Genomic DNA, 13,072 nt, shown 5'->3' with positions numbered 1-13,072 from the left:
ACCATTCCACTTGAAGGTTTGCGAATACAAGTTCACAGCAGTGATTTCCATTATAGGCACTATGATTCCATCCTTGGACTCCCAGGAGTTGAAACTCCATTTGGAGGGCTTTAATTTCACTCTTATGCTACTTCCAGGAACCATCATTCAACTTTGGGACCTGGCATGTTCAGTCCATGCTGGTAAAGACCAGGAATCCAAGTGCCTCTACATATACTTTTGATAGTGAAAAGCTGACACAGAACTGAAAAGGCTCCATGCTATTTGATGAAGCTCCAAGATTTGTGTTCCAAGATGACTGATATTTTCTGACACACTGTACTTCTAAGATGATCAAAATCTGAGACTACATTCTGAGATAATTTTAAATTGCAGATCTATAATGAAATCTTGAGGACATTATTCTTTAAATAAAATTCCTAATCTAGTGACTTTTTGTCTACATAAATAGACAGTTTTTTGTCATTTCTGTTTAGAAAGACCCATGGATTTTTATATTTAAGTGTGAACAAAATGAAATCACATTCTTTAACATGTTATAGCCAAACACTGTCCAGAAAGTACCAGACTTTTCCCTGGTTTACTTAGAGCATAGGCTATATTAGAATTGAAAAATGAATAGTGTGAATCACTTTATGTAAGTGATTGACACAGAAACACAGGAAGGAAAGGGCCTCACATGTCATCTAGTCCAGTTATCTAGTCCAACCCCTTCCACAACACAGGAAATTCACAACTATCGTGTACTCCCCTCCCCATCCCCCCTTCTGGAGCATTCCTAGACATGAACTTTTAAGGCCAAGTTTTAAAAATTTAACTACTAGGCTTATTGTGTAATTTTGTCTGAGCCATTTTAGGTTTTTCTAATCTACCTCTCAACATTCTTTTGCAATTTTATTTATTCATTTCATGTGTACTCTGTCTTTTTTCCCAATATAGACTCAAAGTAAGAAAGGGGGCCCTGTTGTTGTCTCTTGCACAGGACCTACAAAAACCTGGAACAAGCCCAGCCCCAAGCTGTGTGTCTGTGCTATCAAGGCCCAGTTTGTAGGATTTTCAAGGCAAAAACATGTTTTGAGGTGATTTGACATTGCCTGTCTCCACATGGGCTGAAGAGAGTTCTAAAAGAACTGTGACTGGTCCAAAGTTATTCAGAAGGCTTCATGTAAAGGAGTGGGGAATTGAACCAGTTTTCCCAATTAGAGTTCAAACATTGCTCCCACATCTTACTGAGTAAATATTTAGGTTTAGCCGCTCAATATTTACATGTGGTCCTTTAATACCTATCCAGGTATTGATCAGACCCACATCCACCAAGGAAACAGACCCACATCTGACAGTAGCAAAATACAGGTACAAGGAGCAGATGCAAGAATCAAGCTTCTTTCCATATTCCCCTCCCTCCAGCACTTCTTTTTGATCCTGGGAATGCTTATTCCAAGGTTGCAGAACTCATCCAAGTGGTTTGGAATGCTGCAGAAGGGAGAAGAAAGGGAATAAAATGGCATTTTTTTGTCTTTCATCAGCACAGCTGAGGGGTGATTTAATCTCCTTCCCACTGCAGCCTCCCAATTCACAAGGCTATTAGACCAAGTGAGTCTTGACACCGTGGGGAATAACTTACTAATGGTTGGAAACGACTGCTAGGGGAAGAGAAAATGGGAACAATCCATGACAATCAGAAATGTCTGCTGATGGTTCACAGGATCCAACCCTAGAATCCAGATCGACAGGTCTCTGCCATTTCCAATGAAAAAGGGCTGTGTACAGGAGGGCACTTAAGAGTCGAAAGCTGGTGGGCAGACTTGGTCCTTCTGCCATTTCTGACTACGCAAACTCTCCAGTTCCCCAGCTTCTTTTCTTCTAGGTAAGCTTTAATATCAGAAACAAATCAAGGGGGAAAAAGGTTTTCTGGGAGGAAAAGTTGCAGGAAGAAGAGCAACAGCAACTGGGTGGGGGATTAGACACCTCCTCCTGCTACCACTTTCCTGCTTGAACTCTCCCAGCCATAACAATGTTACAGGCATTTAATTCATATTTGAGGACATGGATCTCTATCATGTATACATCCAAACCGTAGCTTCAAAAATAATATAAGCATAAGCATTTTATTGTCATTGTGCACGCACAACGAAATTTACAGCAGCATTCCTCGATGCACACAATTTCAGACTCATACAATTTCAGACTCATGCAATTTCAGACTCATACATCATCATCCTCCACCCATCCCTACATAGCCCCAAATACATCAATATGAAGCAGCGGAGTTGCTGATCACAATAGGATGTTCCTGGATCATTTAATATGTAAGTGAATATATACAATGAAACTAACGGAGGAAAAAAAGATCCAGCCACAGGACATCTAACATCATTATATGAATTAAAAACAATCATGATTTCATTCTTGAAAGGTCCTTGGAAATACTTTTTGATACTCAGCTATTTTGTGCTGCCAACTGTTGCGCCTAACTGGCAGCATTTCAAAGAAAATTGTTACTGACCACAGTCGTAAAAATGTGGGATTTGCAGCTCAAATTAACAAAGCATAGCTGAGCTCAACTTATGAGTGGAATGTTCTTGCAGTCCTTTTAGAATAAAACTCAACATCCAGATTTACATAGAAAGACTGCAAAAATGAGGTCCAGGGGCTCATAAAGTAAAAGAGCAACACTTATGGCCATTAGATGCCAAGCATGCACACAGATACCTAAACAGGCATGGTCAAGGCTTACCTCCATGAACTTTACCCAACCTCAGCACCCACATCATGATGAAAACAACCACTACCTCCAACCCAGCAGGTTCCCCCCTCTTCAGCACAAAGGTCACCACAGAGGTCTCTGGTGCATTTTTCCATTACAGATAGGGAGTGCTAGAACCAGTTTCACAAGAGGTATGGGTGTATCTAACATTTCTCAGGCAGTGCCATTTCCCAAACAAGTTTCAAGATGTGCCTCCTTTGTCTGAGGAAAGGGGGGCCTTAGGGTATTTACTCCTTTCAGAAGTTTCTGTTGGTACAAGCCACTTATAAGGACTGCAATCACTGTTGAGAAGAGGGGTTCTGGTCTCCAACTGTAGCAGTGTGTCAGTTGCCTCAACACTAGAATTCTAAGCCTTGACAGGCAAGAAGAATGATCCCGGGAAGTATTCGCCTCAGGCTTATTTCCCGCTTTGACCATGAAGATCTACCACTGAATTACATGCACTTGAGCCAAATGATTAAAGTTGGGCTTGTGTGTTGAACCCATTTCCTGGTTAAATGGGGTGTCTTTCAAAGGAGAGAACAAATATTTTAGGCACCTTTCCAGGAAGAGGCAAATATGTGCATGTTTGTAGCAGAATCTTTAAAAGTATTAAAGTATTTGTGTTGGCTCATATATGTTCCCTGTGACATCTTAATAATTGTGCTTACTGGGAAAATTCTCTGCAGAGAAACAATCATGAAAGGGGTCTAACAAATGTACATCATGCTGCCATTAAAAAAAATCCTACAGAAAACCTAACAAGAAGTGAAATGAATTTCATTTTGAACAAAGTCTAAACATGAACACAATATAAAGACAAAGAAAGACTCATTACAGAATCCCTTGAGTAATTTTTCTCAAGAACTGGAAATACCCTTTGACAATCGACCAGCAATGAAGGAAACTACATCTGGAAAGACTGTCATTTTGGCAAGGAGGAAAATGATCAAATTAGCCTATCTGAGTATCGCTGCCAGAAATGTCATGACATCAGTGTGCTATAACTTGTAAAACATGTTGCTTCCCACCATTCTTCAGTTCAAAGGAGAAGACAAAGAGGGCTGACATTTCTTCTTTCCAGACCCCATTGCTGCAAACACATATGCAGGCAAAAAGTACTTGCCTCTATAGATATGAAGGAGATGAAGACCAAACAATGGTAACCCCAAAACATCAAGTGGCTCAGAGGGATCAGAGCTGACTAGGTATCCAACCTGTTTTTATTTTAAAGTCTTCAAGATCCATAGATAAAGGATGCTAGAAGCCATATCATCCCACAGACATATTCCAAAGAACAGACTCGTAACAACATTTATAAGGAGCAAACAAGACATCACAAAACCACATGTATCACAGACAGCGAACAGCCTTTGAAGTTTTCTAGAACACTTCATCAGATGGGATGCTCACTACAGAAGAAGCAGGGGATGAGAAAATAAGTTGCTTCAAGACAGGTCAAAAACACCAAAGCCCGACAACTGTCATCTTAAAACAGAAAACAAAATCATAGCATCACATGATATGCTTCTGTTCATGGCTGTTCTGTTCATAGTATTGAAATTTTAAATAACTATTCACATGTTTGACTACAAATTTCTAATCCAGCAAAGATTTTTTTCAAGAGCTCATTGACAAGAAACTGATGTGCATATGCCTCTTTCAGATGATTTGTCATACAGAACAGGACACTTCTGAAATTATTGTTTAGTGATTAAAGGATTATGGTGGCTTTGGTCAAAACAAGAACCAGGGAACTCTTGTGCCACTTGAATTGTATGTCTGTCAATAAATAATCTGAGACCCTCCAAAACATATCTGGAGGGACAGTAAGATAGTTCCTGGTAGTGGGCGGATGGTCCTGCCTTCTCCCAGGAGGTAGTCTAAAATGGATGCTGGATCCCTTCCAGTTCACAGACTGAGCTATTTTGCTCAATATGAGGCTTGCCCTTTTTTATTTTTCATGTGAGACTACTGATACAGATCAACATGTATCTGCTGCATATGCTAAATCCTCCTCAAAAGAGACATCACCAGTAATTCCATCAGAGACATGGTATTTCTGTTAGACGGCCTCTTTTCCTCATAAAGCAGTCCTGAGGATGCAAGTACCACTGTATGTGGGTCCAGTGCTGAACAACCACCAAAATTAAGCAGATCAATACAAGAGGGGGAGACATACCAAACAGAGAACAATGAACGAGAAGCGAACATGGAACAACAGGATTGTGTTGTAGAACAGCAGCAGCTTCCTGAGCAAGGCCAAGACCCAGGTAGCCTCACATCAATTCAACATTTTGAAAATGTTCCTGGACTAGACTTGATTTTCTCTCCCCACCCCTTAAAAAAACTTTAAAAATTCTGGTAGTCTTTTATGAGTCTTATAGCTACAATTACAGAGTTGACTGTGCTCCAGTTATCGAGAAAGATTTCCCCAAACTCTGCCTTTTAAACAAGGTTACTTTTATAGTAATAGTTCCTGTATTTCTGTGTGATTTTTAAATTTAGGTTGTGTTCTTCTAGCCACAATTCACTATTATGTGTCAAATTATTTTTGTTTCACTGAGGCAGGCTACAGCTTAATTTTTTTTTAAGTCCTAAACAGAAAAAGTTTTTTTTAATGTAATTACTTCTGCAGTTATATTACAGGATATTAGGGAAATCCAAACTCCCCTGTTGCTTTCAGCCACATCTGATTCCAATCTTAATCGCTCAGCTATTAACCCTGTAAGGTTCTCCCTCCCCCAGCTGATGTTAAAATTTGTCCAGGTAACTAAGGCTGACTTACTACAGTGACCTTTAAATCAAAAGAGGAGCAACAGCTACACAAATCCCAGGGTGAGCTATGGTGTCATATGTATGTTTAATGTTGAAGTTACACCCACTTAGTTTAATGGGGCTGACTTCCAAGCAAGGCTTCCATGATCTCAATGGAACTTGCTAACAGGATGTTTTAAATTTCTACCTGATTTTGAGTGCCAAACGGATAAAAATCTACTCATCTGCTAATGTTGTGATTCACTTTAGCATTAGGCATCTACAAACTCTGAACTATTCCTTCAGAGATATTTTGGAGATAACCACTAGAAGTCTTTGTTTCAAAAAGTTCAGCAGAGTCAAACAAAAGAAAGATTGTTCTTGGGTCACAGTGGTGGGAATATCATTGAGGCTCAATATTGCTGTAGCAAAAAAGCGAAAAGCCCCTTCCCTTGCATGCCATCCCTCACTCACTCCCCTCCCTTGCATGCCACTCCTCACACCCCTCCCCCTCCCTCTGCTAGGGTGGGTGGGCCATGTCCAGATGCCGGATCCCCTCCCCTTCTGCCCCTTCCCTTGCATGCCATCCCTCACTCACTCCCCTCTCTTGCATGCCACTCCTCACACCCCTCCCCCTCCCTCTGCTAGGGTGGGTGGGCCATGTCCAGATGCCGGGTCCCCTCCCCTTCTGCCCCTCCCTTGCATGCCACCCCTCACTCACTCACTCCCCATCCCCACTCACTCCCCTTCCCTTTCATGGTGCTCCCCCCTCCCTCCCTCCCCTCCCTCCGCTAGGGTGGGTGGGCCATGTCCATCTTAATAAAAGGCTACATGACTTTGAGAAAGGAGGGATTTAAGTATTTTTTCCCCTGTGGGCAGGAAGCTTCCAGACTCACCCAACCACTTTTTTGGAAATGCTAATTCAGGTAGTGAGAGAGATACGAGCACCCCATTCTCCAAGCAGATCTCAGAGCTTTGGTGGTCTTAAAAAAGAAAGAAAGGTCTCAGGAACAGGATTCCTTGAGTTAGCATGAAATTGTCCCAAACTGACCAGGTCAAGGGAGTGGGGACTGGGAACTGATAAAACTATTGGGAGCAAGGAGGAAGGTTTCTTCTGGCTGAGACCATTGAAACATGGAAAACATCCTGAGAAGTAGTGTCACCCATTATTTTTGACATCTTTTTATTTTAACAATGAGAGAAAATCCACTATTAACCTTTAAATCATCTGCATAAACATTGGATTGGGGTGCTTGTAAAAATCTTCCCCATTGTGTTCCAAGCTCTCCAGCTGGTGGCATTTGGAAGCATCAAAGTTAGCATTTTTAAAGCTTTATTTTGTTTTCCAGAGCCTCCAGCTGTGGAACAGTGACAGATCCCTGACCAAGGCCAAACCCGAGTATCCAACCTAACACAAGCCCCAAGCTGAAGAGACACTGAATGGAACCTGAGAAAACAGCCAAGATAAATGGTTGCAGTTAAAAAGTTGTAGGTCCCCAAGGAAGACAGGAGCATTATTTAAAAGGGCAGGGGAGCTGAGGAAACACCACTGCATTTTTGTGTCCTCTCAGCAGAAGACAAATCTACTCTTTAAAAAGTTGGATTTTAGCCAAACTTTAAATAAATCTTTAAAAAGATGTAACCCCCCCCCCTCCAAGAATTCAGACACAGACATATTGTTAGAGACAGCCAAACAAAACAGCTTGCTCCCATGGGACTGCAGTACATGCCAAATAATGGAAGGAGAGCTGAAACACTGACACTTAACTGAGGATAATGGAGAAAGCCAAGAGGGGGGCGGGGGGGGGGGAATAGGCCAGTTGTCACCCCACTGACAGACAACAGCTGAGCTCACACATCTGGAGTCCAATTCAAGAATACACACTGAAACTCACACCCATCTATAGGCATAGGCTGCTGGAATGACAGATGGGGCTTCCCTGGCCAGGCGAGTAAAAATAAATAAATGCTAGGAAGCAACTGCCTCCCTTTACTTTAAGAAAAAAAGAAAAGCGGCCGCAACCTCTGATTAACAGCTTACCGGCAACAAGAGATAAATGCCGCTTTTTTTTGCCGCGCGTGCCCGGAGTTTTTAATTATAGCCGCTTCCCGACCTCGCAATAATAAATAGCTTCCCGTGTCCCTAATACTACGTTCCACTTCTCTGGTTTGCGTGTATCGCCCTGTTGTGTGCAGCGTCCGGTGCGAAGCACACAGAAAGCAGCGAGTTAAGAAGCAGTTGAAGTGGATCTTTAATCTGGCACCAGATCCGATCATTCCTGGGCTCCTCCGGGGACTGTTCAACGCAAGCCTTTCCCTGGACTTCCCTCGACCACATGACCCCCTCCTGAACAACCCCGCACCGGGCGTTTATAAAGAAAAATGATGCTGGCCGATTCCTTCGTTTCTTTCGGAGAGGCGCTTTTGAGGTTTTGCCCTGAACTCCACCCATGGCCAAGGTCACCTACAAGGAGCCTTCTGTCGAGGAATGCCTATATAGGAACACACGTTCCACGTAACTTAATCCAAAATAAGCCACCATCCTTCCACTGAGTTGAGTTTCAGCCACGCGGAGCAGAACTCAAATGAAACCCCATATTCTCATCGGTTCCTCTCTGCAGAAGTTTAGGGGCTGTATTCAGCCCTACGCCCCATTCTCTTCTGGAAAAGCGCGAGGAGCGGTGGGCATCCTGCGCCTCTTCCCGTCCCAGAGGCCCCATCTCAGCGCACTCCAGAACCAATACCCGCCCCCCCTGCCCCCACGCACAGACCCTTTGTGACTTACCCTCCGCGGGCAGGACTCTGGCAATGCAGCAGCCAACCAGGTACTCCTACCAGAGGCGACGGGACGGCATTGAAGGGCAAAGAGGAGCCCGGCTTCTCTCGCGTTCTCTGGGCCAAAGAAGTCAGCGCAAGTCGGAGCCACGCATGTTCCGTGCAGGACCGCAGGAGAGGGGCGGCAGCCTTTCAGCGCAACGAGCCTCGCCAGCAAACCCCACCGCGCAACTCCTGCTTCTCCGCCTAATGGAACGCAACCGCTCGCGGCCGCTACAAGGAGCCAGCGTTCCCCGCAGCTGATTGGCTGCTGCTGGCCGCACAAGCCAATCGCCGAAGGGCCTTCTCTCTCCGGCAGCTCGCAAAACCCGGCGAGCTGGATTCCTGAAGAAGGGGGGTTGCTTGACAATGTTCCTGGTGAGTGAATGGGAGCGAGTTTCGGGAGCAGCTTGCGGGGTTAGCAGAAGCAGGAAGGAAAAAAGGAAGAGGAGGACAAGGAGGAGTGAATTAGGAGCGTGCTTTTTAGGGGCTCATCGTGGGTGTTGTTTAGATTGGAAGGACGATTAGTTGAGCAAAGGCATTTCTTGCTATTTGAAATTCGACCAGGCGTAGCAAAGCTTGAGACGCTGAGCAGATTAGCTTGATGGACTGAACAACGGGAAATGGGACGCAAGACTCACATTCTTAATTTCCTCCTATGAAAATGTCAGTTACTTTATCCGTGGCCTCCAGCTTTATGCAAAGAGGGACACTTTTCTTCTGTTTTAGTTTATGCATGTTCAAGTGGTTGGAACAGAGCCGCCTCAAAAGAGATTCGGAACCACCACTATGAGACGGGTGACTGGGATAAGTTAAGGTTGGGGGAGGGGAGGGGTTGTTTGTTTTAGGTCTTATTAATATTTTTTATCCCGTGGAGATACCTACAAAGTGGGAAAGTCCTGACGTTGTATGTGTGCCTAAGCGCGCAATTCAGTCGCGAACTCAAGGCCTATGACGTCACGCCAATGAGTACAATGGGATTTAATTACTTTGGCACCGCTTCCTTATAATAGTCTTTGAAAATATTTTTTTTAAAACAAACTGCCATTCGTATTTTCTTAGGGCGACTCCGTAGAGTTTTCAAGGCAAAGAGACGTTCGGAGTTTTGCCATTGCGTGCTTGGCTTCGCTTGGGCTCAGAGAACTGTGCCTCGCCCAAGGTCATCCAGCAGGAGTGGGGAATCTAACTTTTCCACATTAGGATCTGCTGCTCTTAACTACTACAACACGCTGGCTCCTTTTTATTATTGTGTAGAAATCCTTAAAAAGTTCACCAGACATTTGCCATCCTGCAAAAATAAGCCCTAAATAAATTTGCAAATAATGGAAGTTTTATACTTGAAAATCAACTTCGCATTATTAATATGTGTAAATTATGAAAGCCAGAGATTCTTCAGACCCTTTCAGTGTATTCATAAGTCATATTGAGATTCTTCCTGGCTTTAGGCCATTTTCACAATGAAACTGGTTTTGTATTTCTTTCTGTGTAATGTGAATGCCGGCAGTGCAATCAGAAGCACCCAAGTCCATTAAAATCAATAAACTTAGAACAATGTAACTCTGTTTAGGATGGCATAGTAAATCATGTAGAATAACATTAAAGTTTGAAAATGCTTTTTTCTAAGACTGATTCTGATATTAACATTTTAAAGTGCAAATGTCCTGACGTTGTGCTTTTCACTTATCTGAGAAAACAAATAAGATGTGATTTGAGAAAGAATCATGGATCTAATTTCTTTCACAGTTATAGCTGCTATACAGAAAAAAATTGTATTATCACATAAAACACTGATCTGCTCTAAAGGAACCAGAGGCATTGAATGCACACACATCATTTATTTCAGTAGGAAACTGTAGCTTATTGTCTGGTGTTTTAGTCCAGGATCTAGGACATCATAGTAGAGCAGAGAAACACTGCTTTTTATCCATCATAGTATAATCCTTGTCAGGTCACACTTCTATTGAGATTTTCTAATGAGAAGAACATGCACTGTACGCTTGCCTGAAATTCACTGGGACCATAATGATGTTTATTACAGTAATTTCAAAGTGGCATGTCAAATTTTCAAAGAAAAAAAAAGTGAAAATCTGAGGGTTACATGACTTAGTCTATATCCCTTAAACTTTTATCACTGGAATAGTTCCAGGATTCCCCAGTGAGTTTGGGGAAGGGAGGCTAGAGAAGAATAGAATAGAATCTTTATTGGCCAAGTGTGATTGGACACACAAGGAATTTGTCTCCGGTGCATATGCTCTCAGTGTACATAAAAGAAAAATACATTTGTCAAGAATCATAAGGTACAGCACTTAATGATTGTCATATAGGTCTAGTAAGCAATCAGGAAACAATCAATAGTAATGAAAACATTAAATGTAAAATCATATAATAAAATGAAGAAAGGCTAGAGAAAACCTTATCAGAATGGTTCTGCTCTGTTTGCTTCTAAGTTATGCCATGAAGGTTGTGCTGTGTTATTTTGTGTTGTTTGTTGAAACACTGCAGAATTTTTTTAAGACTGCCATATCTAAACACCTTAAGATGTATATATTACATTAGCAGTCTACACTGATCATGGATCACATAGAAAAAATGGATGCTCAATATTAAACAAGAAGGACTTTATCACTCTTATGTGCTAACAAATCAATTCCTGGAATAAACTGTTCTGCTGTCTTGATCTTAAAAGATTCTCCCCCCCCCCCCTTGCTTCTCAGATGTATGACAAACACACTGAACTAAACGGAACTAAATTCTGCCATGATATTTCATAGAGATTGGAGCATTTCTGGACAGGACCACCTTTTCTGCATCGCATTGTATCCTCACTATGTAATCTGCTAATACCATTACTTTCTGAAATACAAAATCACCCTTGATTCGTCCTCTTCTTTAGGAGTTTAAGCCACTAAATTCAACCCCCTTGGAGAAGCCTTACTTAATAAACTGGTAGGATGTAGAAGTCATAGAAGAGATTGCTTTGTATTAGCCATAGGTGGTAGCTTTCTGTTTTGAATGCTCCATAAGTTTTAAAAGCTCGCTGCAAATAGAAAACACAGCAAGCAAAGGAACGACATAGGACCTTACTTGCTGCTGTGCTAATTTGTAGGGAGTTTTTTTTTAATGCAAAGGAGCATTCAACAGTCAGATTGATATAAGTAGTGGCTAGAGCATTTCAAGATACTGTGGAAGGAGAACAAGGACTCATAGTCAGAAGCCAGGATTAAGGCACAGCACTGGAGCCTTCAGAGGACTATGTCACCTATCGTTATGGGATGAGAAGCAACCAGGCCTTTTCAACTTCCTGGGCCTTGCTCCATGCCTTGGCAACTTCCTGGGTCATTCTTTATGGATCTGCAGGTCACAGGTGCAGCACTGGCAGGCTCCTGTGCCTTCCACAATTGCTCAACAAGCAGAAATTCAACAAAGGAAGCTTTCCCCATCATAACGGAGATCCCTTCGGGAAAGGTAGGATATAAATCCAAAAATAAATAAATGAATAAAAATTTCCTCCTGTGATGCAGATGAAGCCCCAAGACTGATCAGAGTGGCAAACTCAGAGCAATCTTTTTAATTTGAATTTCACATGTCCCAAGGATGACTTATGAAATTAACAGGTTCTGCAACTGCTCTCATAGAGTCTGTGCATCCTAGCTCAAATTAAACTCATTGATCAGAGTTTACTGGTTTCATGGCTATAAGTAAGGTTGCCAGCTCCGGGTTGGGAAATACCCGCAGATTTTTTTGGGGGGGGCAGGGGGGGGGGTTGGAGCCTGAGTAGGGTACTGTTTGGGATGAGAGGGACTTCAATGGTGTACAGTGTCATAGAGTCCGCCTGTAGAGTCCTTTCCCTATTTTCTCCAGTTCCCAGTTCTCTGTCATCCAGAGATCAGATGTAATAATGGGAGATCTCCAGTCACCACCTGGAGGTTTGCAAGGGCGTACCTTTAAAAAATGGTGATCCCCTCCCATAGGTGTGCCTCAGCTGAACTCCTCTCACCACAAATCTTTTGGTGTCTTTAAAAATCACATTATTTTCATTCAACCCAGGCACCCTGAGGTTAGCCCAGCAAGACACTGGGGGTGGGAACAAGACCAGAGAGGGCCCTATCGCTCCCTGTCTCTTCCCAAGAGGTGTAGCTAGGGAAAATGGAGCCTGGTGCAAAATCTGAGTTTTGCTCTCCCCCCCCCCCCAATAGTTTGTGTGTTTTTAGTGTTTTTTTCATTTTTCGACCTGCAGGGAGTGCAGTCTTTAGGCTAGCAGCATCAAAAATTCAGGGTATCTTTAGGAGACTCTCCTGATGATACCAGACAGGTTTGGTGAAGTTTGATTCAGGGGGTCCAAAGTTATGGACTCTCAAAGGTGTAGCCCCATCTCCTGTTAGCTCCCATTGGAAACAATGGGGGATGTGGGCACCCCTTTTGGGAGTCCATAACTTTGGACCCCCTGAACCAAACCTCACCTAACTTGGATAGTATCATCAGGAGAGTCCCCAGCAAACTTCCAGAAATTTTGGTGCTGCTATCCTAAAAAGTGCACCCCCTGCAGGTCAAAAACTGAAAAAACACTAAAAATACAAAAAACAAACCTGAAATTTTTGCTGCCCCCCAGGCGCGCACTTGGTGCAGCGCGTACCCCCCCCCGGCCCCCTTGTATCTCTGCCGCTGCTCTTCCCCCAGTGTCTTGCCTGCCTTGTATGGAATGAAGTAAACTGGATTTTAAGGAATGGTTCCTTTAAAATTCAGCTTACTTTCCTC

The 13,072-nt window shown here is 42.9% G+C and overlaps 1 protein-coding gene across 1 annotated transcript in view; it reads right to left on the bottom strand.

Moving 5' to 3' along the window:
• The window catches only part of PRICKLE1 (prickle planar cell polarity protein 1), a 75,038-nt gene extending 66,519 nt beyond the window's left edge, over positions 1 to 8,519 (bottom strand). The window contains exon 1 of the mRNA XM_048501772.1: positions 8,289 to 8,519. The gene's annotated coding sequence lies outside the window, so the exon portion shown is untranslated. The remainder of the gene's footprint in view (positions 1 to 8,288) is intronic.
• Positions 8,520 to 13,072: the final 4,553 nt, after the last annotated feature.

This window comes from Sphaerodactylus townsendi, linkage group LG06, assembly GCF_021028975.2.
Source record: "Sphaerodactylus townsendi isolate TG3544 linkage group LG06, MPM_Stown_v2.3, whole genome shotgun sequence".
Classification (NCBI taxonomy): domain Eukaryota; kingdom Metazoa; phylum Chordata; class Lepidosauria; order Squamata; family Sphaerodactylidae; genus Sphaerodactylus; species Sphaerodactylus townsendi.
Note: the sequence above shows the minus strand (reverse complement) of the source record. Positions and strands in the feature narration are given on the sequence as shown.